We start from the raw sequence: 27,342 nt of genomic DNA, 5'->3' as shown, positions 1-27,342 counted from the left end.
AGAGTAAACAAAATAGCTGTAACAATGTGGATTCCAAAAGGACAATATTTTTAAAAACAAGTGCTACTTGAGCATGAGCCTAAGGGTGAATGTTTATAGTAGAAAGCTTTGAGATACTTGGGTTATCTGAGTATGAACAGAACATTTGAGCTCTTTGGAAGAAAGCTTAGGTATTTATCAAAATGAACATTATTCTTTGCTGCTGCTGACCAGTGAAATGCTTTCCAAATGCTGTTCTAATTGCATCAGCCCTTAAGAAGGATGGCTTGATATGACCTTATTGATCTTATGCCTTTTAGAGATGACAGACCCCGTCACCAACATGATATAGTATCTCTCTATGTATTTGAGTCACAAAGCCAGTACCAGGAATTTGGTTTTAGGCTAACATTATCAACATCAAATTAATCTCTGTGCTTGCTACAAAAGCAGTGCTTTCTCTTTCTGAGTTTACAATGGATGTCTAATCAAAGACTTTACCAAAAACTGCACCTCTCCATGCCACTCTCATACTTTCTCTACCTAACATCACTCATATCCCTAAAGACTCATAAAACTCCCAATGGCTCAGGAGGCTGAGGCAGGAAGATTGTGCATTCAAAGCCAGCCTCAGCAACAGTGAAGCCCTAAGTAACTCTGAGACCCTGTCTCTAAATACAATACAAAATAGGGCTGGGGATGTGGCTCAGTGGTTGAGTGCCCCTGAGTTCAGTCCCTGGTGCAAAAATAAAATAAAATAAAATAAAATAAAACGGCTATAAAACTATGCTCCAATTCTACTAATCATTCAGTTGAGATCATTGCTAATATAAATAAGGTCAGCAACATTCAGTATTCTTGACTTGGTGGTTTTTTTAAGATCGCAAAGAAAATCTAGGACACTAACCAGCAGTAAACTGAGTAGGTTGAAGCAAATCTCTTCCTCAAGGCAATGCAAAGCATGTAAGAGAAGCCTTAATGTGATTTGAAGATCATTTTCTATTTGCATTATTAGTTGAGTACAGTAGCTATTTTTATATCACCATGACTTCACATTTGAAATTTGTAAAACTTGTGAAAGATAGACCAAAGCATAAAATAGAAGGTCTCTCTTACCACTCACACTTTTTATGTAGTAAGACATTATTGAGTTCTAATTCATAACAAAGCAATTGTGCCAGGCACCCACCATTAAGTTTATTATCATAGGGAGACAGTTGAAAGCCAGTGGTTTTAGAGATAGCAAAGGCCCAAAGATCACTTCTAGGGCACAATGTATTTGTAAGAGATGAATACTATGGTCAAATAATAGGAGTTAACATTTATCATACAGTACAAAGTATGTTACATGTAGCACCTCATTTAATATTTACTACAACCCTATTAAATAGGATATGGTATTTAATCACCATTTTGCAGATAAGGACCTTAAACATAAGCTAAGTGACTGAACTAAGTCAAGAGGTAGCAAGTGGTGCAGCCAGGATCTTGGAAAACTCTAGGCCATCCTTCTTCAGAATCTGCATTTCAACCTCTGTATTTTTCTGCTATTCTGATGTCCGGGTAGGAAAAACACCCTACTGTTTGTTGTAGTAACAAAGAGCAGATATTTTGTGCCCTGGTTGTCAGTGTACCACAAAATTTTAAAAGTGAGACGCTTCAGGTAATGGATCTTTAAGTCACTTTCAGATATCTCTTTCACATAGGAAGAGGGTTGCTCTCCACTCTCACAGATGTTTACCCTGTGCTCCAAACTAAAATGTATTATATTTAGAAGTGTACCAAACAAAGAACTCATAGAGTTGTGATTCTATAATAACAAACTGGATAGATGGCATAGTTGGAATTTTAGTGGTATGTATTTAGCTGCTCTAAAACCAAGTTTGTTCCCCTAAAAGAGATATAACAATAATATCTATCTCACAGTGTATATGTGAAAGTTAAATATGCTATAGAAAGTGAAATGCTTTCATTATCCAAAGTACATGTATGAAGACATGAATTGGGTGTCAACATACTTTATATACAGAGATATGAAAAATTGTGGTATATATGTGTAATAAGAATTGTAATGCAAAAAAGTACATGTATAAAGACATGAATTGGCATGAACATACTTTATATACAAAGATATGAAAAATTGTGCTCTATATATGTGTAATAAAATTGTAATGCATTCACTGTCATGTATTTAAGAAAATAAAATTGATTTAAAAATATAACTAACAGAAAAAAAGAGAAAAAAAGTGAAATGCTTAACTTTATGCCTAGCACATAAAAAATGCTCTATAATGACAATGATAACAATGACAATGATGATTGATGATGATGAGGAGGAGGACGACGACGACAAAACCCTTTCTGCTGTTAACATATTCAATCTTAGGATCTTCTATTTTTAGGACATCTATCCAAGTTGTTCTGTATTTTATATGTGTGAATATATTTATAAGTAGAAACACTCATATACTAGTGAGCTCTTATGTGGGTCTATTACTAGTGTTTATAGGGTTTTTCTTTGCCATCTAAAGCCTTCAAGAATACTTAAGAGAGAAACTGTATCTGTTGTCCTTTAATTAGGATCGTCTTGAAAAAAGTTGGGTAATAAGATTTTTGCTCAGGTGACAGTTTCCCAAACCTCCACACTTTGCATTGCTCAAGGATTTGAATTTGCAGAACCTGATTCTGAACATTCCTATGAACATATTAGAACATCTAAGTGATGAAAGTAATAGTATGATATTGTTGCCTATAAATGGAACACCTCACCTAATTCATTATGCATATTATACACAAATCTATTTCCAGTATAGAATCTACTGAAACAGACACAATGAATGTCAATAAATAATTGCTTAGGCACTATTACCTAAATGAATTTATAATTGTGTTCATTGAGCATATTTGTTCTTTGAGATCAGTTATGAGACATCAAGGAAAGCTTCTTCAGATTCTAGAATTCCATTCACTATCATAGGGAGTTTTCTCTGGTTTTGGAATACCAATTAGGAATCAAACCACATTCTGAAAACTCTGGGATATATAATTAAATCAAATGGTTGGTCCTGTTTAGCATTGTGTATATATATATATAAGCATTTTGATTGTATTCAATTCTATATAATGAAAATGTTTAGTTGAATTTTTTCGTTCAACTTTCCAAGGCAATATTTACAGTGCAATCTTAGATATGAGAGTGGGCTAAAACATACACTTATAAATAGGACTGAATTTCATTGAATTGGAAGAAAATTTCACCACTAGGGGTGTCTGTGTGTGTGTGTGTGTGCGCGCATGCATGTGTGTGTTGTTTATACACTCATACAGCATAATCACTCTTCAAGCTCTGAAATGATGATGAAATTTGTATGAATCTCATGGAATTCATTTGCAATGACACGGTGAAGAAAAAATCTCTTCATATCAACATATAATTGGCTTATTAGTATATCTAGTGAAGAGAAGTAATAAAGCTCTAATTTTAGTAATGAAGATTGGGTGATTTTCTATCTTCCATTCTTTTTTTTCCTATACAGGCCTCCTTTCTCTGACCAGTAAACATCCATTGTAAAAATGTGAAAGAGCTCAAGGACAGGCATCTGGATTTTCACTCTAAATTTCCAGTTTGCATGCAATGCCAGCTACCAATATCTAAAGTACTCATCCTCATCTTATGACTTGACATTGACCTCAGTAAGATAAACCATCAGGTGGAGGCCCAGTACTGACTTATCCTTGGCTTTGAAGTGTACAGTAAATACCAAGGGCTTAGTGAAGGCTTAGAGAGGCCACCCAAGCATTAATTAGGTCAGTGAGTGAAAAGTGGAATCCAGTAACAGATATCAGAAATAAAGCCAGAAGATTCACCAAAAAAAAAACTAGTCTAGAAGCAAAAAAGAAAAAATATCCTAGATCTGCAGTATTAAATCTGCTGCGGTTAAGTAAGGTTTGAAATGATGATCCCTCGGTGATTGTGTGAAAAGTGAGAGATAACTCTGTCTCTGCTCTTCAGCATTCGGCACTTTTCCATAAATCTCTGGAGGATAAATGAAAGAATGAATGTGAATGTTCAAAGCCCAGTTCAGTGTTTTACTCTGCTCTCACTCTCTCTTTTGCTTCCCTCTACTGATATTCTCTCCTCCCTCATTCATGTTATAGAAACATGGCCATACCTCGATTTGACTTTTGAGTTAATTTCATCTCCATTCCACAAATCAGCCCAAACGGAATCAAATTTCATTAGAACCAATTCCAAATAATCACTGTTCCACCTTCTTGCAAAATTACTGGAGCAAACTTTAAAAATGAAAATTCCTAGATGTGTGAACACAAGCTACTTGAAAGGAATTTAAAGTGTAGTAAGAAATCATATAAAGATGAGACAAACAAATAAAATGATATGAAATGAAATAATCACTATAAATGGAAAATAAATTTAGCCAGGAGCTTCCTGGCAGGCAAGATGATTAGGGAAACATAAATTATAAAACTGTCACCAACTAAAGGGAGAAAATGTCATTTTTTAAAACCAGCACTTATATTGTTTGTTATATGTTAGGTGCTCAATAAACATTTGTTAGATGACTACAAAATGGTAATCATTTTGGTGGTGAAATTAACATGAGCTCCACACATAACCACACTCACACAAATAAGATTCAAGTCTGCATAAGATTTTTCACCCAATTAGCAATACAGATGGGGCTATTTCAACCATGTCACTATATAAAATGTAAATGTCTTTTTGTATGATTCTGACACAAGCCAAGACATAGCATTTGACAGTAGTTCAGGGAAGATATTTATTGTATTTGGGACTCTTTGGGCTGCATTTAACAGAAATAGATTCAAGTAGATCCAAAGGAATATAAGCAAAAGTCATTTATTATTAAGATATAATAACATGGAACTCAATGGCATTGGAAATGGATTAGAATGAGGACTTAGGAAACTGTCTGCAGTTTTTCCACTTTTCATCTCTGAATCACTCTACAAGTTTTTATTTCTCTCTTTGTCTCTAAGTTTCTTTTTCTCTCCTTTCTTCTCTCTCCCTTCTGGGCTTCTTGGCTTTTCAACTCACATGGTTAAAAATAAGTGTGCACCCCCACTCATGGATTTATATTGTTTCCTTTTAAATTCACAGTCCTGATAGAAACTGGAATCTCAATCCCAATTCCAAATTTTGAGGGAAGGCCTTCTATTTTATCGAGTCTGCATCACAAGTTCAAGTCTGGACCAATCAACTCTGCATGAGAGACTAAGGCCATACAGTAGAGTGTATTTTGACATATTTATCCTGGTTGTTATTCTTACCTAGATAGAACATATCCTGCCTTTAAACAGAAGTGGTGCCAGATGGACCTGGGCACATGAGGTACAAGTTTTTCTCAGGAAAGAAGTTAAACTCTGCTCAATGGCCTGGATGAGAACTCAGGGATCCCATTTGACTCGCCAGATAAACCAATCATAGGATATAGAAGAGATAATTTTGACCTAGAAATTATAATGGAAATGTTAGGATCAACTTTCAAGACTACTTTAGCACCACTCTGGCCCAGAGGGATCTTTTGAACAGAAGTTTGGGAGAGAATACACCTGATGACATCAGATTCACAAATTATATTTCCCTTGGAAATATTCAAGGTATTAATCATCTTATCATGACCTTAAGAAGATGGCTGCCTACAGACGGTTTCTCAGGACAGGAATGAGTCTCCTATTTTCTGCATTAAACAACTGCAGCTGGTCCACTCTTAACATGGGTAAGATGGATTTTTCAGGGAGGTATGACACTTACCTCTACGTCTTTTCCCCTTTCTTCACAGCCAAGACAAATTGGAAAACATTGATAGAACAAAAGTCACATTTATGCTTTGGGAGAATAGAAGGCAATATAATAATTTGTTGCATTGTTCAATTCCCACTACATACATAAAATTTCCAATAATGTCTTATTTTTGGCTTGTTGTAGTGAATTTCCAAATAACAAAAGCACAACAATATAAATTTCTTCCTTACCCCCTAGCCAGTAGACAGGCTGAGACCTAGCAGGCCCTTGGAGAAAGAATGTTTAATAGTATCAGAATGACATCTTTGACAGATGGATCTTCTATCTCTGAGACTACAATAATCTAACTTTACAGAAAAAACAGCACCACTAGACTGGGACTTGAGCCACCTTATTGCATTCTGAAAAAAAATGGAGGAATGAAAAGAACAGCTTTAGCATCATAGTAGGGAAACATGCCAATAAGACAATGGTTGGAGAGCACTTGGCAGTCTTAAGGGAAACACCAGCTGAATCCAATATGTTCATTACACAATGCAAGCAAAGTCTGAGCAAGTAGAAGACCAGCTGAAACAAATGTAGTTGGAAAACAGCAATAAAAAAAATCATGAAATGGAGCAAATGTGGTTAGAAATCACTAAAAAAAATCAGGAAACTTGGGGATTTCTTTGCTCTGTGGACCAAATAAAAGGGACTAGAATATATAGGGCTGTAGTATTCAAAGTGTGGTCCCTGGAGCAGCAGGATCAGCCTGGAAACTTTAAAAAAGTTTTTATTAGTGCATTATAGTTATATGTAATAGTGGGTTCATTTTTACATATTCATACATGCATGGAATATAATTTGTCCCATTTTAATCCTCAGTATTTCCACTTTCCTCCCCCTTCTTCCTTCTCCTGCACCCCTTCCTCTACTCTACTGATATTTCTTCTATCTATGTATTTTTAAATTGATGCTTTATAGACAGACACAAAAGGTGGAACTCACTGTGATATTATAATATAATCAATTTTACTCCACAGTTCCTCCTTTTCCCTATCTCTCCTCCTTCTCCCTCACTTTTTAGAAATGAAATCCCTTTGGCCACACCCAAGTCTTAGCAGATCAGAAACTCTAGGGGGTGAGGCTCACAATATCATGTATTAACAAGCATTGATTCTGGGAACCACTGGTACCAGGGTATGGATAGTAAGAGGCATTACATATTCACCATGTATAGGTGAGAAAAGTGACAAAAAATTTAAATAAATGTACTATGAGTATATTTTCCTGAAGCTGTGTTTTGTAAAAGCCAGATCATGAAACATTATTGAGTCAGAAAATACATCTGAGTAACTGTCAGCATTTAGAAAACTTAGATTAGGAAATTTTTATTGTACTGTTGTGATTTGTATTTTTAATGTTCCTCAAAGGCCATGTGTTGAAGGCTTGGCTACCAGCACACTGGGAAGTGCTAGCACTTTTAGGAGGTGGAGCCTAGTTGGATGAAGTTAGGTCATTATGTGTGTGCCCTTGAAAAGGATATTGGAACCCCAGCCCCTCCTTTTCTCTTTGCTTCCAAGCTGTTTTGAGGTAAGCAGCTTTGCTCCACCATGATATCCTGCCTTGCCCCTGGCTACAAAAGCAACAGGACCAAGCAACCTCTGAAACTGTGAGTCAAAATAAATATTTCCTCCTCCCAAGTTGATTTTTCTCAGATATTTTGTCCCAGCAATGGAAAGATGACTAACACATATGCTTAAGGTATTTTCTCCTTAAAATATTTTTTCAGTTGTCTCTTTGTGTGTGTGTGTGTGTGTGTCTGTCTGTCTGTCTGTATGATTGGGATATAAAAATTATTTATTACCTTAGAAATTTTTTAAAGTTGTAAAAGCCACTTCTTGAAGGGACTGTTTCCAAACTTTGATAGACATAAATTAGTCCTGCCTGTATAAAATACTTTTTCCATGTCCCATAGATTTTGGTACACTGGATTTGAGGTGAGATCCAAGAACCTGCATTTTAGCAAACATTCCATGTAGTTTTGATTTAGGTATTCTGCAGATCCACATGTTTCCAGAGTAGAGACCATAACTGATATTAATGATCCAAATTTAACACATCAGACTTAATATTTTTGAGCCCAAATAACATTCAAGGCTAAAGGCTGTGGAGTTTACAAAATTGTAATGGACATGGATCTTTCCCTCAAGATATATTAAATTTTTTTAAAAAGCAGTCCTTACTGTTGGGCCTGACTGATTTCAAGTTTGCAAAATTGAAAAGGTAAAATATTGCTGGGGGTTTATTTTCTTTCAAACTAGTTAGTAGAACAAAACATGTAATGGGGAAATCAGAATCTCTCCTACCATGTATAGTGCCTTTGTGAATAGTTAAGTCACCTGCTCTAGGAAGATGAATTTTGGGAAAAGATATACCTCATGTGTCGACCATCTAGAAAGAGATGTTCAATCCTAATGTAGCCTCAGGCTTATGCCATAGCTTTGTTTGGAAGATTACAACAAGAGTTACAAATTATTCTCACCTGTAGTACCTTTCAACACTAACTCTGTACTATCCTTCAGACTTGATTTGTCCAATCCTCAGAAAATATGACCAAAGCAGAGATTTGGAAAAAGACTTATGCATCAGAGCTTGCCTTCTTGCTGCTTTCCATAACCTTGTTACCATGCAAATAATACCAGATTAGCCAGATGCATGATGGGAGTCTAAAAGGAAAAATGCCCCAGTCATCCCAACGTCCTAAACTAGCCATCTCCAGTCCACCCACCAGAGACAGTAGATGTAAAATCAAGCCAGCTGAGATCAACTAAGTCCACTTAGCTCTGAACAATCACCCCACTGAACCAAACACATAAAAAACCTATGAAGCTGGACACAATGGCACACACCTGTAATCCCATCTACTCAGAAGGGTGAGGAAGGAGGATCACAAGTTCAAAGCCAGCCTCAGCAAATTAGAAAGGCCCCGAGTTTAACTCAGTGAGCCCCAGTATCAAAAAAATAAATAAAAACGACTGGGAATGTGTCTCAGTGATTAAGCACCCTGAGTTTAGTCCCCAGTATGAAAAAAAGAAAGAAAAAATAAAAAAAAACTTATGAAGAAATAATGACTATTGTTTCAAACCACTACATTTTGAGGTGTTTTGAGTATTTAGTGAAGGCTAATGAGACATTTAGTCAGGAATCTCTGGCTAGAATTCAGTCCCTCCAGCTCCCCAAGCCCAACAGGTCACAAAGCTGTATTATTAAACAAGTCAGCCCATGGTACAAAGTATCTAAAACCAAACTAAGCTGTAGAGGCTGAAGCATAAACAGTAATAAATCTCTTTTGGGTAGAATGGTCAGATTTTGATTGTCTGATCATTCATGAGAAACTGAAATGATTCAAAGAGCCTGGTGAGTTAGGAAATTGGATGGTCTAATAAGATCAGACTCTGTCAATACATAATGGATTGTATAGCATAACAACAACAACAACAGATTTTTGTAATCAAGTTAGTCATTTTACACATATGGCCCCTTAGATCTAAGGACTGTATTGGGCCACTTTTTTTTCCAGAAAATTACATGTATTGAGACAAGGAGACATTTATGTTGCACTCTAATATTTCATTATCAGTCTGGATCCCTGTGCAAAACCATTTTGAAAATGTGTTCTTGTATGATAGAACATCAGGAAATAGCCAGACAAGCTTCAGTGTCAATTTCCCCCAACTTTTCACTCCTTTTCATGCCATCAAATGTAAATGAAAAAAATAGAATCTCTCTTCCATATTTTCTTCAATTTGGAAAGATTTTTCCCTTTTAAAATTCATAATAGTTCCCCTTCATGATATGAACAAATACCTGCATTGATCACACATAAAGGAAAATTATACCCCTGTACAGTTCCTGTGTAGAGAAATGAAGCCTGAGCTGGCTGGTTTGTTATCAGTGGGAGCCAACAACTATTGAATGAAAGATAAAGATGACAAAACACACTGATGTCCACAACACAAGGGCAGTATTTTAAAGACTTATTTGGGAATGGAAGAAACTTGGAGCCACACAGAGAACAATTAGCAATACTGGTGTTCTCTAATAGGCTCCACAGACAGGACATAGATGGGATACAAAGTCACCAGAATTAAGTTCAGTAATTCATGTGCATAAATGTGTATAATTTTATTTGTCAAGAGGGATTAGTAGCTTTCATCATATTCCTAAGAGGATATTGGGCCTCACCTCCTTCTCTAAAAAGCTAAGAAGCACTATAGTATTGAGGTCTTAATTTGTGAGCATCTCAATAGATGACAGTTTTCTTCTTGAATAAGATCCTGCCTGTCCTTTACACACAAGTACTTTGTGTGTAATGTGAATCATTTCTTTCTCCTGACTTTATAAGAAATTAGAATTATGTTCCCAGGGGGAAGCAAAACAAAGTCTTTCAGTTGCTGCTTTGGAGTCCCTTTGTAAGAGAAATGTCAAGCTAGGAAGGGAAATTTGTTCCCCTAGTCTCCTCTCCAATTTCCCTAGCTTCCTTTTTAATTTTTTATGTGGTCCTTTCACATTTCAGAACTTTTTTTTTTTACTCTGAGACCCACCTGATGCTCTCTACTTGTCTTCATGGTCCAAAAGAATTGCTGTGGGTCATGAGCATTCTTTGGGTGGGATCCCCTGATTCACTTCAGCTGCCAGAACTCTGCTCTCTATTTTCTTGTGTTTTTAAGAACTGAGATACTCAATATATTAGCTTTCACCTCAACAATGCCTAACACAGTCAACCTGAGGACTTAAAGGTCCTAAAGTTTGAGATATGACATGGTACAGACAGTAAATCAGTCCCGTTTTTCATTTGAATCTCTTTGAGTTCAGAACAATGCCCCTTTTATTTAACCGAACACATAGGAACCCTTCATAAAAGAGATGCTATATAGAATTTTCATATAGGACTGTCATTTAAATGCTCTTGAAAAGTATCTGGAAGCAGGGGGTGATGAAAGTCTTAATGAATTTCCTTCAACTACAGACTGTCCAACAAGACACCCTTAGCTGAGAGGAGGCAGTATTCAGCCATTAGCAAATTTGAGTATAGAGGCCAAAACTGATCTGGGAGTACAGGCAATTTATTTTGTCAGTGAAGTTGGTCTGGTCATCCATCCTGGGAAAACCTCAAGTTAGGTGAGGTAGGACCTGACTACTCTTGAGAGAGAGAGATTGAAGAGGGATTTATTTGTTGTATTTTCTTGTTTCTCATTTTTTGTTTATTTTTATTTCTTACATACATGACAATAGTGGAATGTATTACAATCATAGTTATCCATTCACAGCACAATTTTCGTAACTCTGTATATAAAGTATGTTCATGCCAAATTATGCCATTATATATGAGTTCTATTATTTTTTGCATTACAATTCTTAATACACCTTTATGCCACAGTTTATCATATCTCTGTATGTAAGGTATGTTGACACCAAATTGTTTCTCATATTTTAAAACAGGAAAATCATATCACAAAAGAATCAAAACACAGGATAAAGAAGTAAAAGAACCCCTATCTCCACTCTTGATCTACCATTCTTATATAACCAAAATTAAGATATTCCTGTGTTTTAATCAAAGAGTGAAATCTACTCTATATAAAACTCAGTTACCTCAACCTTTGTTGGTCATTCCATTCTGAGGATTTCTATAATAGTTTATTCCTCTCCCACAGAATTTCAAATTAGCTAGAGATACATGATGAAATGTTTTATAGCAAATTAAAAAAGGCTATGGGGTAAAATTAGCTGGCCCACTTCACCTACTAGCTATGTAACTTGAACCATCTATATGTATCAGTTTTTCCTCTATAAAATGAAAATAGTAATGATTATTACATGCATTGTTGAAGAGTTAAGTAAAATAAACTTTTAAAACACATAGCAGGGTATCTGGCACATAATAAGCATTTAATAAATACTGTCTATTAGTACTAATAGATTTCCCTGGCATTTGTTGGTTTATATTTCCCACATACTGTTTATATCTCCCAAACTGAGAACACAGATCCTCTGAGCCAAAGAGAAGAAAGAGGACTGTCATTGCATGGTGATCTGTAATTGTCGTGGCTAGTGATTAAATGAGAATAGAGTTCCTCTGTTATACTCTCAGCTTTATATTTGTTCAAGATATCACACTGGTTGAAGGTGCCCTTGTGAGCCTCCTCAGCACTGCTATGGTTTTCTATCACCATCAATCAGGGCAACACATGTTAATTAAGTGCTTTACTGTTTTTGCACATGATTTATTAGATCTTTTCTCATTAATGTGTTTGATCAAAAATGAAAGTAATTAAGTGGGGGAGCAGTGGTGGCAATACACACTCAGCATCAATTATTAAATATAAAGATTCTTAGGATGAGAACCTGATGATTTGTCCTTAAGCCTTCTGGGGGTCTCAGCTGATGCAAAACCATCTCAACTATCACTACCTCTAATTCTTAGATTCACTGTTATTTTTGTGAAGAGTGCTAAATGGAAATATAATTTGATATTTACAATGAAATACCAGTAGCTGGCACAGGAAGACTGGAATTGCACAATCTTCTTTTTATCCCTTAATCATATAAAGTCAATAAAACTCCTCTCTAGTCAAAAACCTGTCATTTATCCCTTAAATATCAGTAATAGGACTTTGTAAGATAGCCTTCTCAGCAAATTATGACCATGCAATTTTAAAGGAGAGAAAACAATATTATTTCTTCCCTGAGTAACTTGGTGTTCTAATGGAAGTATTCCTAACAAGTTAACAGGCAACTACAAGGTTATTTTGTGTATCCCTCATTTTCCCAGACCGGGTTATAAACAAAATCTCCTAGAATTTTTTCTAGCCATTTCAATAAAAGCATCCAATGTGAAGACTATTATTGAGGTATTGCTATTAATCCTACCATTTTGATGAGTCTGTAAAATGAAGGTTATCATTTCCTACCCTCAGAGATATTAACGTGCTATTCATTGGTTTTCAATGTCTCAAAGCCAACAAGTTTTAATTTTTGGAGTCAATTTAAAGATGTTTAGACAATCATCATAAATCATGTTTTGAACAAGGTGGGGTATAAACAAAAATAAATTAGCTGCTGCTGTCAGGTAATATTCAGTTATAACAAGAATTCAGCTTTACATTATTGTCATCAGAAAATGTATCTGACCATAATGATGAAGTCATTTTTTTCACCTTGTAATTTATTACTGTCTCATTTTGAGGATATTTTTATCCTCAATATCCTATGTTGTACTAGAAAATTTTTCTATGTGAAAATCCTTTTTTTCTCCACATTTTTTGTTGGTGCATGATATTTGTACATAATGATGTGATTTGTTGTTACATATTTGTATGTGCACATAATATAGCAATATAATTTGGCCAATAACATGCCCTAGTACTTTCCCTGTCTCTCCCAACCTCCCACCCATTGGTCCCTTTCCTCTACTGATCTCCCTTTGATTTTTAAGAGATCCACCCCCACCTTTTTTCCCTTTTTCCTCCCTAGCTTCCACATAGGAGAGAAAATATATGACCCTTGACTGAAGATCCTTTTTAAAAAATGGACCAAAATGAGAAAGTGACATATCCAAGTATAAACTGGAACATACTAAATGGGAGACAAAAACCTTGAGTTAAAAATTAAAATAATGAAGTTAATTTAGAAAGTTATTTGATTTCCAAAAGGATTTCTTTCAAAATATTAATGGTTTTGAAACTCAATTGTAATTTTTTGTGCTCTTTAGTCTTAAATTCCACAATAAAAGTTCATTGACTTTGAGATTATATCAAGGGGTTATTTTTTAAAACAAATTTTCATCAAGTTAAAACACCAACAAATTAAAAATATTAATTCCCTTTTTAAAGTCTATATAGGTAGGTTTCTGTATATTCCTGATTTAAATTTGGTAGTAGTTTGATAATGTTCCAAAACTGGAAGTAGCCTTAAAAAACATTCACATTTCCCAAAAGAAATTCTATGGAACATTAATCTTGTGAGATGGCCCATGTAATAAAGGTTTCCATATCAAGTAAGTTTGGGAAACAATGCTCTCCATATTCAGAGACTCCTTCTAAAGGGTTCAAGAATCCTGTCGCTAAAGATACATGCTTAAGTCTATTTAACTCAATATCCACCAGGCTACTTGGCCATAGACAATAATTTTCCACAAAACCCCAGTTAACATTCTGTCATGCTTTAGAATGACATGTTTTTCTAGACCAATTCTCAAAAGAAGGAAACATATTCAGAGAGCCATTGCCCAAGATCCAACATCTAGTTAATAGCACTGTTGGCACTGGCACTCAGATATCCTGATTCCTTACCTGATGCTCATTTTTATTAGACTCAAATATTCAACACCTTTACTCAAGGATGAAGAGAGCAATTTTTCCTTCTACATCCATCCAAGAGTCTTTTTCCTTATCTCAAAGAAACAGAGCAGGGAAGATTCCTTCTGACACATACTTCCAAGATTCTAGTCAACCTAACACTGATGTACTTTCATGCCTTAGAACATTTGGATGGTTATGAATAGACTCGAATAGTTCATCAACTGACCCACTTAAGGAGAATTATCCCTCACCATTGGCTATTTCCATTCCTAATTTCAAATAGCCCCAATAACCTTGAGGTAAAGGATTTAGTTATTTATTTATTTGTCTTTAAACACTGATGCCTCTTGAAAGCCATTTATGTCACACTTCAGGCATTTTTTATCATTACCTGAGGAACCATGAGCCAGTGAAAAATCTCTATTGTTCTGGGAACTGAAACAACTTGAATGTTCAGAAACTTACAGCTTATCTCCACTAGTTATATTTTCTTATTGTAAACAGTTTAAATTATTAGTCATGCAGGACTATAACATCATCCATCTCCAATTTGGAGTGTTTTTGCTGAATCATAGTAAATTATTTGTTGTTCATGTATTGAACCAATTAGATATTATTTGAAAATCCAGACCTTCCTATGTCTCCTTCATTTGCTGGTTTCTCTTTTTCATTTATTTTTCCTTCCTTTCATAGTATTCTAAGACATTTAATGAAAAGTTAGCATTTCTTTGTGAAAATATTACTCTCTTCCTCATCTGTGGTCATGGACATGACTTTGAGCATTGTTTAGAAATGCAGAATCTCAGATCCCACCCAGCCCTACTGAGTCAGACTCTGCATTTTAATTCGACCCCATGGGATATGTGTGACCTTAAAATTAGGGAATCATTGATCTACAGTATGTTATGAAACAATGATTAATTGATGAGGCAGGAAATAGAAAGAATTACACTTATTTGCCAACCCCTTCTGAACTCAAGCATCCTGTTTTGTTCTGAAACATGTGCCAAAGCTAATATATTGGGTATGTGAGCTTTTAATTTTGTGAAAAAAACACAAACCTTGAGACTTACTGAAACATTTCAAAGGGAACATCAAAATATAGTTCACATGACTAATTTAGTCAATTTGACTCTGATATCAAGTAAGCTAAAAGGAAGTTCTTTTTTCCCCTCTAGGAACTGGCAATCTAAGCTGGGCAGCACAATTCAGCTTCAAGCAGAGATATAGAGGGATGTGGATGAAATAAATTCAACCCTTTCATTTCCCCATGTGTAACCATCCTGAGCAAGGAATTAGTATGCACAGCACAGATGAAATCAGTCCCTGTCTTTAGTCTATGTGGGCTTTCCACTGTGTGATTTCCCTGTAGCTATTTTCCTGTGACTAATAGGAGGGAAAGGGGAATCAAGTTTTTAACACTTCCTTGATTTAAACAAAAAAGTGTGATTTTCCTCAGGATCCTAAGAAGTGGAGTATGTGACTATGTGTCCTAATCATGTTTGATAAGGCCTCAATTGATTTCTTTTTCCATGCATTTTGAAGTGCTGTATCTTAGCAATAGCTTTCTCTAAAGAGCTTTACACCACTAAATATCCCTGTGAGATAAAGGGATCAATATTTATTATGCTTAATCTTAGCACTGATGGAGACAATGGATGGAGAGAACTACACATGGTGAGTTGAATTTTAGACTAGTAGCTCTTGGCTAAATACTCTATGCAATAATTTTCCCTGACTCTATTTTTAGAATTAAGGAAAACTAACTGATTAGTTTCATTGGGTTTACTATTAAGTAGTCCTAAGCATCCTCTCCATTTACAATAGACAAGAAGATGGATGCCAAGGTACCATGAAGATATATCTTGGTACAAATAATTTGGAAAGTAATGAACATCTAAGTTTCCAAGTTGTTGGCTCCAAGCATACTGATGGCCCTGTTAGTACTTGTTAATTAATTTTCATCTGCTCATTTGTGGTCAGTGAACATCCATATATCCTTAAGTCTGTGCTTATCAGGATTCTGGATTTTCCTGCTGATGGATTTAGCCTTAGTTAACCAAAGATCACAATCAAAATTAAAAACATCCCAAATCAAAAGACAAGCAAATTTGAGGGAGCAATTAGGTGTAGATTGCCTTGCATAGAATAAAATCTAGACTACATAGTCTGGATGAAATAATAAGCACTGATATATTTCTCAAGGGAAAGTACTAGGGCCTTTTTATGTTTAACACCAATGCATATACATTCTACCAAAAATGTCCAGGAGTCTATTAGGGCCAAACAAAATTGTGGTAAGACAAAATTGAGATGGTCGTACCTTGTCCATAGCTGGGCCTCCAAGTCTCAATCAGAAGAAGTGATTCATTGATTAGATTCCTGGTTATTGAGATCAAGAAGTTATAAAGAATGTGGGGCAAAGGAGCTTTGGGTAATCCCAATGGCTCAGGAGACTGAGGCAGGAGGATTGTGAGTCCAAAGCCAGCCTCAGTAACTTAATGAGGCCCTAAGCAACTCAATAAGACCCTATCTCTAAATCAAACACATAAAAGGGTTGGAGATATGGCTCAGTGGTTAAGTGTCCCTGAGTTGCCTCTCTGGTACCCCCCAAAAGGAGCTTTTGGTTTCCTTCAATATATGCTGTCCAAAAGACTACCAATACTGACTGTGTGTGGAGCAAGCTTTTCTATAGTAGAGGACTCTTAAGAGAGTCTGAGACTCAATTTTTTCTCAGACCTAAGACAGGGTATCAGTCTTCCTAAATCTAGACTTCTTTCTTTTTTCATACAAGAGATGATAGAGAGAAGATATGTATTTATTTGGCTCAGGGCATTCAATAAATATGCAGGAGAAATACATAGTTATATGTCAATAGCTTTGAAAATCCACAACAGGAAATTTTTGTAAGAAAATAAAAATTGTTAATTCTGACATAGAGTTTAAAAGATTTAATAGACCACAAATAAATTTTTAATTCCAAAAGTCTCCTTTCCCCCACATAAGCCATTATGACCAGATCTTTGGATTAGAGCTATCACATCATTAAGGAAAAATATATATAAGCTGTACCCACACAAAGGAAGAGATAAAGCTCCAAATTTATTTCTGAAATACTAAACTATGAAATGCAGATCATATAAGGACAACTTCGCTCCCCAAAAGAAAACTATTGACCAATCTAATTTATAAATATAATACAAACATCAGAAAATTGAATATTAAAGTGAATTTTCAAAGAATTTACATGCAAGAAATACAAAGATAATTCAACATCCAAAATCAACAGTTTATTTTACATAATTAAAGAAGACTTTGATAATCTCAATACATTCATGTGCTAAAAATTAAACTCATAATAAAATTATTAGTGATGAATAAAAAAGTTCTTAACTTTAGCAAATATATTTTTCAGAGAACAAGAGCAAAATTTTTATTAAATAATAAAATAGACATTTCCATTAAGAACAAGATCAAGAAAATGATCCCCACTATCAAATTTTTCAATATCTTCTTGAAGAGTAATAAGAAACACTCATTTGGTTATCAAAATCATTGCTGAAAAATGACTATCACTTTTAGTTAAATAAATGGATTTTTTAGTTTTAATACAATTTATCCTCAAAAGTATTTTTATCATACAATTTCTTATATTGCTCACGAAAGAGAAATTCTTTCACCTCTTACAGACACACAATATCATCTGCCCTATGTGATTTTCCAGATGTTTCCCAGAAATCATGCTGACACTTTGGTTCTGTCTTGTCTTGACATGTAGACTATAATTATCTTCTATGTGTCAAATAAATCAAACAAAAGAGAGTTGAAAGACCTAACCTTATCGTATCCTATTGCTTTCTACCTTCTATAGTTTCAGAAATAGCAGTATCATTCATTTTTCAAAGCAAGTTTTATATCTTTGATCCACCATTCTCTGAATTCTCATTAGTACTAGACATATGATAGTGGTTGGTTTAGAAGCAAAGCTACTAGCACCACTGCAACAGGGATGGCAAATCACTATTCATCCTGAACAAAAGAAATAAAAATATAGTTTAAGAGTGACAGATTAAGAGAAGAACACACACATTAGTCTCAACATTTACATGGATGATATCTAAGGGGCTCTAATTAGAAGCACATTAATTAGGAATGTTGAGTAAATAAAACTTGGAATGAAACAGCTGTTTTGAAAACTTATATGTTTTTCTTAAATGTCACTTTTATAGTTTGATAAGCTTAAGATTTATGTCATTCTACTTTGGTTTGATGAATCATAATATATTGGAGACAAGTTATACTCTAACAAAGGATGAACTTGTTTCATTGCTGTATTTTTATTGGTGACAATAGATGATGTTTTCTTAAACTAGTAAAACATGTAGTTAAAGGAACAGTGGCATTTTGCAAACAAATGGCAAAGCCAATGGGGATCACTATGATTTTTATATCTAGTGACATTGAGAAATTATCAATTGGGTGAATGTACTTTTTTTCAACCTTAAGTCTTACACTTCATTTGAGGAAAAAAGACAAAAATCTCAATAAAGTTACTTGAGTGTGAATAAGAAAGTTATAATCTACTAAAAGTTTGTACAAATCAAACTATTCATGTCTTCAAAGTATGTGTATCTGAGTTAACTTTTTAAAAACTTTTTGAGATAGTTGTAGATTTCTGTGTGCTTGTAACTTTAAAACATTGTACAAAGCTATGTTAAACAAAGCTCCATGGTACTAGCATAAAATCTGACATATAGACCAATAGAACAGAATGGAGAACCCAGAAATTAATCCATATACACAAAGCCAATTCATTTTTGACAAAGATACCAAGAACATATATTGGAAAAAGAATATCTTATCAATAAAAAGTGCTATTTAAACTGGATGTACATATGAAGAAAAATGAAACTAGTTCCCTACCTCTCACCATGCACAAAAAACAATTCAAAATGGATCAAAGACCTACATATAAGACCAGAAAAATTGAAACTGTTAGAGGAAAACACATGGGAAACACGTCAATATTTTGATTTAGGCAAAGATTTTTTGGATGGGACTCCAAAGAGCACAGGCCACATAAGAAAAAAATAGACAAATGAGATTACATCAAACTATAAAACTTCTCTCACAGCAAAGGAAACCATCAACAACTACTAATCTGTTCTCCTTTGGTTTGATTTTGTTGTCAAGAATATTATGAAAATGAAGTTATACAATATATGAAATTTGGAGATTCATTTTTGCATTCAGCATAATTCTCAGATTTATGTAAATTGTTGTTTATCTCACTAATCTATTCTTTTTTCCCATAATATGGCTGAACCATAATTTGCTTAACCATTCACCCATTGCAGGACATCTGTATTGTTTCTGTTTGGGGATTATAATGAATAAATCTGCTTTAAATATTTGTGCACAGGTTTTTGAGGGAACACAAATTTCCTTTGCCTTGGATAAATGACCAAAAGTACAATTTCTGGGTCATATGATGATTGCAGATCTAGTATTATAAGAAACTGCCAATCTGTTTTCCTGGATGGCTATACCATTATATGTTTCAACAAGCAGTGAATGAGTGCATGAGTGATTCTATTTGGTTTCTTTATATACTTGCCAGCATTGCTAGGTCACTATTTTTCTAGTCAATTAAATAGATGTTGAATGAACTTTAATCCAAGGTTTCTCAACTTCAACACTATTGACATTTTGGACTAAATAGTTCTTTCAAGTTGAGGAGAAAGTTGTCCTCTGATTGTAGGATATTTGGCCATACTCCTGACCTTGACCTACTAGATACCAGTACAAGTACCAGGACAAGGTATACCTTGTCCACCCTCTACCTTGCCACAACCAAAAATGTCTTCAGACATTGCTAAATGTCCCCAGGAGGCAAAATCTTACCCATTTGAAAATCACTATAATTCATCATGACATTCTAAATCTAAGTAAAACAAGATCACTAATGCTCATTTATCTCCTATGTGCTCTTTTTTTAAAATTAAAAACATTTCTTAACACCCCACCCTCCTCTTTTCAACCAAATCCTTCAACTCATCCCCAAGATTCATAAGATGTTAAACCCATTCTGATGACTTACTGGACTAAGACCAAAGTGATATTGCTTTCATATACTCTTGTGCAGGCTACAGATTTTCAAATTATCTCCTTAAGTGACAAATGTGCCTGCCCCAACTTGTGTGTTAGATGGTAATCCCAGACAGGAGCAAATTCAGGATATTTATGACATGAAAAAGAAGAAAACCTGAACAATAGGGTTCTTAAAAGAGGGCTGAAGCTGATTAGAAAAAATTAAAACAGATAATACTACAAGTTGGTAAAAACTATAATCCCAGTTGCTATACCTACAGAATTTTACCATTAGGCATAAAGTACTGACCTCACTTCAGGTATATGTCAAAACACTAATCTCCCTACTGTTCAGTCTATTAAAATGCTTTTCATCCTCCAAAGCTCAGATCAAATGCTATCTCTTCTATAAGATGTTTTCCAATCCTTCCAGTTGTAACAAAACAATTCTTCCCCTGGATTCTGCCAACATTTATCTCTAAAAAACATTTATCTCCTAGATCATTACCAGAAGTCATAGCATTCTGTCCATACTTCAGTTATATGGGCATCTGTCTGCATCCTATCTTCTCAAATTTTATTTAGCAGTGTCTTAAAGACCAGGGAAAGGGACCTGTATACAAGTAGGATACATGGAAGGCAGAAAGGGAAAAGGATGGAAAAGCAATGGGAAAATGGTGATTTTTAAATCAGAAATTTTAAGGAATTTGGGGGCTAAATCCAACTTAGAATTTGGATCCAAGCAATCTCTAGGCTACATGGGGTGATGTTAACTATTAAATCAGGGAAATGGATCTTCTGAATTAGTGGTTCTCAAATGGAATCATGTAGAAAATTTCTTAAAACACAGATTGTTGGGCACCACCCTAAGAAATTTTGATTTGTTGTATTTGGGGTAAAGCCTGATAATATGCATCTATAACAGGGTTCTAAGTGATGCTGATGGTCCAGCATACTTTGTAAACCACTGGTGTAAATAATAATAGAAGAAAAATTGGTTGAGTGAGTGGATCAGAGGTTAGAAGGTATTTAAGTCAGGTTTTTCACTGATGTGACCAAAAGACCTGATAAGAACAATGTAGAGGAGGAAAAGTTTATTTTGGCTCATGGTTTAGAGGTTCAATCCATTGCAGAACACCATGGGAGAGGAGTATGGGAGAGGAAAGAAGCTCAGGACCTGACAACCAGGAAGCAGAGACAGAGAGAGCTCTGCTCACCAAGAACAAAATATAAACCCCCAAAACACACACCCAGTGGCCTACCTCCTCCAGCCAGACCCTACCTGTTTACTTACCAGTAGATTAACCCATAAGTGGATTAGCTTAAGTCTCTCATAACCCAAACATTTCACCTCTGAACTTCCTTGCATTGTCTCTCACATGAGCTTTTGGGGGATACTTAATATCTAGACCATAACAGAAGGAAAGGGAAGGTACTGGGGAATGATATTGATCAAATTATGTTACGTGTATGTATAAGTATGGCATAATGAATCCCACTATTGTGTGTAATTGTACCAATAAAAAAAAAAAAAAAACACTGGTCTAGTCACAGGTGTTGACAGCATGGGCTTACCTTTAAGGTACCAAGAGAACCTGTGGAAGTCAGCCCAACTGCATAGCTATAGAAAACTGTTGGGAGAAGAACTCCTATACAGGCACCAAACTGGGCAACACTTCCTCTTTACTAAGACAAAACTAGCATCTCCCTTGAACATGGGCTCTGGACTTCTTTTAATAACTAAGCAAGAATTTAGTAAGACATTCACATTTACTATATTTCTGAAATTCTTTGTACACAGTAGGTGGGGGATACTTAATACATGTCATTAATTTTTTAAAAAATGGATGAATGAATTTAATCTTTGTAGTCCTTGTTTATCCCATGCATAGAATAGTTTCTCAATAAAAATGTTGATATTGTTTCTACTCCTGCTAATGATGTCATACCATCCTTCTCAATCTGATCTTAAACAAGATGTTATATCCTGAAGTAAATATTTAAGGGAGTTAATAATAAATTTTGAGGAAATAAAGATCTAAAAAATTAATCTAGGCTGCAAATACTACCCATGAGATGGTAGGTAGGAAAAGAGGGAGGGAGGACAGGGAAGAAAGATGGGTAGACGGATAGCTATAGAGATGTAGAGCTATATATATATATATATGTATATATCCTCTTTCATGGATTGCATGGCAGGTAGACTTGTAAGATGGCCTGAAGGATCTCCACCTTCTAGATTTCACCCATGTATAACCTACTCCGTTTGAGTGTGACCTGGATCACTATAGTAATTTGTTCTAAAAATTGAATGTAACAAAAGTGGTGGAATTATACTTCCTTGATGATGTTCCCAAACATTGTAACTTCCATCTTATTTGTGCTCTGGCTCTCTTTCCCCCTACCCTCCCCCACCCCATTTCTCACCTTTTTGTATGCTTGAACAGATGAAGTCAGCTTCAATATTGGGTGATGCCCTATGAAGTGGCCTCTGACCAAAGCCAGTGAGTAGTTTGGAAGCACATCCTTCTATGATGAGCCTCTGGATGATAGTGGCCTTATTAAACAGTTTAAATGTCTAATAACTATGTATGAACTCTTCTGCATATCAAGAATCACAGACACTAATTCACTTACCTAATTTTCAGTGAATATTTGTCAACTGCTTACTATGAGTAATACACTGTCCCAGGACCAATAGTGGAAAATTCCCATTCAAATTTTCACTAACCACTACAGTACCCACATTTGTGGTGATTTCTTTTAAGCAGTGTCTACATAGCAAGTATCGTAATAACATTACCATTCGTGAAATGTTATCAGTAGAAAAGATGATTCTCGAGAATAAAGGAGAAGTCTGCCATTGGGAGGTACTTCAACCTGGCTTTTCAAAAAAGAAATGCTGAAGTGGGCCCTTTTATTATTGCTGGCATGACATTTGACTTGAGATTTGAAATTTTGACTGGCTATTTCCCAAGAGTACAACAAAGGCTTAAGGAGTCCCTCTATAAAGATAACTTTACAGCAAGGTGGACACCAGTGTGTATCTGACATAGATTCAGCCATTTGCACAGTTGAGCATATAGCAGGACCACAACTCATAAAATCCCATGTCCCTTGGGGTTTCCAAAGATGATAGGAAATGAACAAAAAACAGAATAAGCTCATGAGACATATTGCTTATAACTACAAATATATATTGAAATAAATCTGGCAAAAGCCATTTGGCAATGCATTTGCAAAACTTAATTTGTATTTTGCATATCTTTTGATCTAGCCAATTTACTTTTCAGAGTTTATCTTAAGGCATATGTGTGGGGAAAGAATCATAGGGCTTTGAAAAATCTCTGGCTTCATGGCCATTTGCTAAAATAATGCTTATGAGGGAAGAAATTGGAAACAGCCTAAATATGCACCAAAGGGGACCGTATAAATTAATTATTATAACATCATACAATGGAAAATAATTCAGTCATTAAAATAATGTTGTGTAAGAATAAATAAGAAATAGAGAAATATTAATGTTCAGTATCTATTATAAAGTAAAAAGGGTTAAGAAATGTATCTGATTTATATTTATGTAAAATGCATGTTTGTAAGCATATGTACACGTGTTTGTATGTATGTGAGAGAAAATTCAACAGTGGTTTTCTCTAAATATTGAGGTTATAGATAACTTAAATATTGTTTTTCTTTAGTTCAAGTGTAAGATTGCATGCTCGCCTGCTTTAATTTGATGTACAATGATCTTATCTATAAATAGGGTAATTTTATTTCCTAAAAAAAAAAAAAAGAAGAGAAACAGGAACAAAACTCTTGCAGTGCAAGGGGGTACCTGATAGCTTTTCTCAGACCCAGTGGTGCTAGTCTAGAGGATTTTTATTCTAATTTCTTTTATATGACAGCAGAATGCATTTAAATTTTTATTACACATATAGAGCATAAATTTTAATGTCTCTGGTTGTACACAAAGTAGAGTCACACCATTGGTGTCTTCACATGTACTTAGGGTAATGATGTCCATCTCATTCCACCGTCTTTTCTATCCTTCCCTCCCCTTTGTCCTATCTAAATTCCATGTATTCCTTCCATGCACTCCTCCATCCCCCTTATGAATCATCATCCTTATATCAGAGAAAACATTCAGCATTTGTTTTTTTGGGATTAGCCAACTTCACTTAGCATAATATTCTCCAACTCCATCCATTTACTTGCAAATGCCATGATTTTAATATCTTTTAATGCTGAGTAATATTCCATTGTGTGTATGTACCACAGTTTCTTTATTCATTCATCTACTGAAGGGCATCTAAGTTGGTTCCACAATTTAGCGATTGTGAGTTATGCTGCTATAAACATTGATGTGGCTGTGTCCCTGTAGTATGCTGTTTTTAAACCCTTTGGGTGTAGACCAAGGAGTGGGATAGCTGGGTAAAATGGTTGTTCCATTCCCAGTTTTCCAAGGAATCTCCATACTGCTTTCCAGATTGGCTGCACCAATTTGCAGTCCGATCAGCAGTGTATGAGTGTACCTTTCCCCCACATCCTCACCAACACTTATTGTTGTTTGTATTCTTAACAGCTGCCATTCTGCCTCCTGAGCCCCTGGGATTACAGGCCTGTGCCACTGCACTGGCCATAATGGTGAGATTTGTTGTTATATATTCATATATTCACAAAATATAAAATGTGATTTGGCCAATATTATTACCCAGTATTTCCTCTTTCCATTCCCTCCTCCCTTTTCCTGATCCCTTTCTCTAGAAATACTAATCTTCTGATCTCCCTTCTATTTTCCTGAAATCCTCCTTTCTTTTCCTTTCTCCTCTCTAGCTTCCACATGAGAGAAAACATAGAACCTTTGACCTTCTGAGCTTAACTTATTTCACTTAACATAATGTTCTCAAGCTCCATCCACTTTTCTGCAAATGACATAATTTTGTTCTTTATGGCTGAATAAAATTCCATTGTATATATATGCCACATTTTCTTTAAAGGAGTTTCTAAGCCAAATCTTGAGGGTTTGTATACACACACAAAAAAAAGGAATATATAACTGAGCATCTTCAATTTTGCCTCTGCCCAGAAAAATTTTCAATCGTCTTTGAGTGATAGCTAGTTAGAGTTTAAAGTATCACTGTCAGGTAACTACCATAGGTCCTGTTATCTTCTGGAATTTGAATATTCCTTAAACCAAAAAGAGCTTGTCCTTGAGGTAGCTGAAAAGAAGAAAATGGCTTTACTAGGAAATGGAAAGAAAACAGGTTAAGTAAATGCCAGCTGAGAAAGGCACATATGTGTGACTGCTACTAGGAGATGTCCTCAAACATTTCAAATATTTTCTTTTTAGAGGCAGTAGAATTTTTTCCATTTTGTTTTAGTTGTTTTTATTGTTTTATTTTTTGTTGTTATTTCTCTCAATAGGAAATTTCAAAGGAACCAAAATGATAAAAGATAGATGTATAATAGGTATAGAAATACTTGATCTGTTCCTGAAATCAAGCAAAAGGTTTTGCCAGGCAACTGATTCATCTTTTAAATCAAAATAATGCTTTGCATTTAAGTAATTTTCCTCTCTGAAAAAAAATTCCATTACTTTTATCTAAATAAAAAAGAGAACTTCTTAACCAGAGTTACATTGGGGCATATATAAAATATCTAAATGGACCAAAGCATATATATAATACATACTCTGCCTTAATTAGGTTGCTTGTTTCTAGGAGGCACATAGCACATCCTGAGAAGATATACTTACTATATGTATGTAGGAATCATTCATTCATTCATTAACATGAATTATCACCCTCTAAGTGTTAAATAGCCTGGATAAAGAGATAAGGATTAATCCTGCCTGCAGAACTATAGTATAGAGAATAGGTGGGGCAGTTGAGAGAAAAGACATGTGAAAATTTTCTTTGTATGGAAGACAAAAAAAAATTCCATTTTCAACATAATGTATTAAATGGTTTAATGGATTAATGCACAGCATGAATGCTATTGTCGACCAGGAGAAAGACATTTTAAAAGATACTGAACAGTGGGTGGCATTAGGGAGGCTTCCAAGAGGAGGAAAGACTTTTGCTGAATCTTGAAAGGATAGAAAGTTAACCCAGTAATGAGTGGGGCACACATGTAAGAGCACAAATCTATCACTGATAAAATGTGAACAGAACATGTATAAAACAAAGGAATTCTTAGAGTGACATAAAGATACTTGTTAACTTGTTATTTCATTAAAATGGAACTGGGTTATATATTGGCAGTTAGAAAGCTCAAAAGTTTAAGAATTTGCAAGATTTCCCAACTATGGTATTTTAGGTTATTAAAAATTATGCTCATGTTTTGGGCATATACTTGCCCAACCCTTGATTCTTATATAAAATTTCTTATATAAAATTTCAGAAAACAGGAGGCTCAAATGGCATTTGAGAGATTGCACTTTCTCACTTGTACCTCTGCTATCCCCATAACTTGTTCTGGATAGCTTTCTGTGTTTGGGAGAAAAATGGGGGTACACATAGCAAAACCTACCCACTTTGTAGCTCAGCCATCCTATAGCTGATCTTCAGATATGTGAGTTTACTATTGTATGCCTCTGGTATTCTATGGATTTTTTTTTAATGCAGCAGTATTGTGGTCCGAGTTACTGATACACCAATCAAAAATATTTCCTGATACAACATGTACAATTCTCACCATAATTAATATTTCTTAAATGAGTAGCTCATCACAATTCTGTATTGCATTACTGTGTGATGCATGTGTATTGATTAGAGGGAGGTTATGTGACATCTGGTGAAAATGACATCCAAGAGAAATGAAGTTATTAGGCTTCTGGTAAGAAAAGAAGTTGCAAAGAATGGAGAGTGTTCCTGAAAGCAATATTCACCTTCACATATTTTTTTTCCAGGATATATCCAGTACTCATGTAAATACTGGATTTGGGAGGAAGTAGGATTTATTCCAGGTCTTTTTAAAGTTTAATCCTAATCTTCCAGATATATTCATGGATTGGAAAACTCTATATTACAAAAGTACTGTTTTCTTCAAATTGATTTATAGATTTGATGCAATCTCAGCCATTATGGAAATGTACAAACTTATTCTAAAATGTATATGGAAATGCAAAGGTTTGTAATA

This window comes from Marmota marmota, unplaced genomic scaffold (genome assembly GCF_001458135.2).
Source record: "Marmota marmota marmota unplaced genomic scaffold, marMar, whole genome shotgun sequence".
Classification (NCBI taxonomy): Eukaryota; Metazoa; Chordata; class Mammalia; order Rodentia; family Sciuridae; genus Marmota; species Marmota marmota.
This window is presented reverse-complemented; position numbering follows the sequence as displayed.